This window comes from Erpetoichthys calabaricus, chromosome 14 (assembly GCF_900747795.2).
Source record: "Erpetoichthys calabaricus chromosome 14, fErpCal1.3, whole genome shotgun sequence".
In the NCBI taxonomy this organism is placed as follows: domain Eukaryota; kingdom Metazoa; phylum Chordata; class Cladistia; order Polypteriformes; family Polypteridae; genus Erpetoichthys; species Erpetoichthys calabaricus.
Genome location: NC_041407.2, coordinates 95,497,874 through 95,500,108, shown reverse-complemented (window position 1 = coordinate 95,500,108; position 2,235 = coordinate 95,497,874).

The window sequence follows — 2,235 nt, the reverse complement described above, 5'->3', positions numbered from 1 at the left end:
TCATGCTGTGGGGATGTTTTTCAGCAGCAGGAACTGGGAGACTAGTCAGGATAAAGGGAAAGATGACTGCAGCAATGTACAGAGACATCCTGGATGAAAACCTGCTCCAGAGCGCTCTTGACCTCAGACTGGGGTGACGGTTCATCTTTCAGCAGGACAACGACCCTAAGCACACAGCCAAGATATCAAATGAGTGGCTTCAGGACAACTATGTGAATGTCCTTGAATGGCCCAGCCAGAGCCCAGACTTGAATCCGATTGAACATCTCTGGAGAGATCTTAAAATGGCTGTGCACCGACACTTCCCATCCAACCTGATGGAGCTTGAGAGGTGCTGCAAAGAGGAATGGGCGAAATTGGCCAAGGATAGGTGTGCCAAGCTTGTGGCATCATATTCAAAAAGACTTGAGGCTGGAATTGCTGCCAAAGGTGCATCGACAAAATATTGAGCAAAGGCTGTGAATACTTATGGACATGTGATTTCTCAGTTTTTTTATTTTTAATAAATTTGCAAAAACCTCAAGTAAACTTTTTTCATGTTGTCATTATGGGGTGTTGTGTGCAGAATTCTGAGGAAAAAAATGAATTTAATCCATTTTGGAATAAGGCTGTAACATAACAAAATGTGGAAAAACTGATGCGCTGTGAATACTTTCTGGATGCACTGTAGGAACCTTCATGAACCTGACCAGAAACACAACCAAATCTGATCATTTTTCTTGTGTTTTGTAAATTTTGTAGTGTCCCCCGAGTCCAGACCTGATAAGGTGGTCTGAGGTGGTGGGAATTCCTGGAGAAGCCGGCTATAAAAAGCAACCCCCTGAGCTTCAGAGAGGGGCTCACAGACACAGCACTTAGAGGGGACTTTGATCTCGGCTCCCGGCTGCTGAAGCCCATCGCCCTATCGGCTTCTTGCCTTACACCCAGTGCTGCTCAGATGGTCACTGGCTCACTGGTCAGATAACATTTACAGGATAAAATGTATACCGTTAACTTTGGCTCAGTTCTTTCCACTTGATTGCATACTGTACGTGTGCAGCCTCTTCCTCACCACATGGCTGGGTTGCATGCACCCACGATGTTACCAACCCAAGCAAGCAATGTCTTTGCAAAATAAGGCAGTCAGTTTTTTTTTTTTTGTTGTGGCAGGAGTGATCTTAGAATCATGGGGTAGAAGGATTCTTTCATCTGATTGGCTGGTCTAGCACTGGCTCATCTGTAGAATGGCCAATGAGGAGGAGGCGGTTTTTTGGTCGAGGTCTTCAGGACTCTGACTGTGTCTGCCTTGTCTGCAGGCCCAACTTAACAGCATCATAGGCCCCCGGGCAAAATAGAGCACTGCGGCCCCCGTTTTGACAGCAATACTGAAACATACATAGGCATCAGAAAAAAGCGTGGGCCTCTATGCTTGTGGCGACCCCGGGCAACTGCCCAGTGTGCCCATGCATTAAGATGGCCCTGCTTGTCTGACTCCTTTTCTACAGTCTGGCTGTGGCTCTACAATTAGCTGATGGACAGATGTCATTGTTTTTCATTAATGTTAATTAGTTTTTACTTTGATTTTGATGTATTTGAACAAATCTGTGTCCTTATATGTGATAGCTCTGTATTTAGTGTGTGGTAATCGTCTTGTCCTGGCGGTTACTCTGATAGTCAGCACAGCGCTCTACGCTTGCTCTTGGTGAGGCGCGCTGTGCAAGGACAGAGTCGTTTGTACTGCTGGATGGTATGTCTGAGGCGGCCATGACAGACTGGCCATCAAGCTCTGTGAAGAGGATTACTTGTGTTCTGTTTTGAGTGTCGTATTTAACCCCATTTTTCGACATCCAATGTAAACCTAACCTACCTGGAAGGAGGTTTCTCTCTGAATTACCTTTCCCAAAATTTCTTCAATTTTTTTTTCCTTACAAGGTTATTTTTTTTTTCCAAATACTGAGGGGGCAGCCTCTCCCCCTCATTCATTGGTCAGGAGTCCTGCACGTGATGCTCCTAGTGGAGGCCCCGTTTATTGCAGTTTTGGTGATTTTCTGTTTATGGTCTCACCTTATTCGGCCCCAATTTAGTTTTTGGGTTTAACACACTGACTTCTTCTACCTGTAGTAGATAAAGGAGGCACTGCAAAGTGGCCAAGATCACACAGTAGGCAAAGCTGAACTAATTTTTGATGTCAGATCTGTGAGTCTTTTCCATAGTGAAGCTTGCAGGCTTGCAGATACCCCCTCATTTGTAAACTGT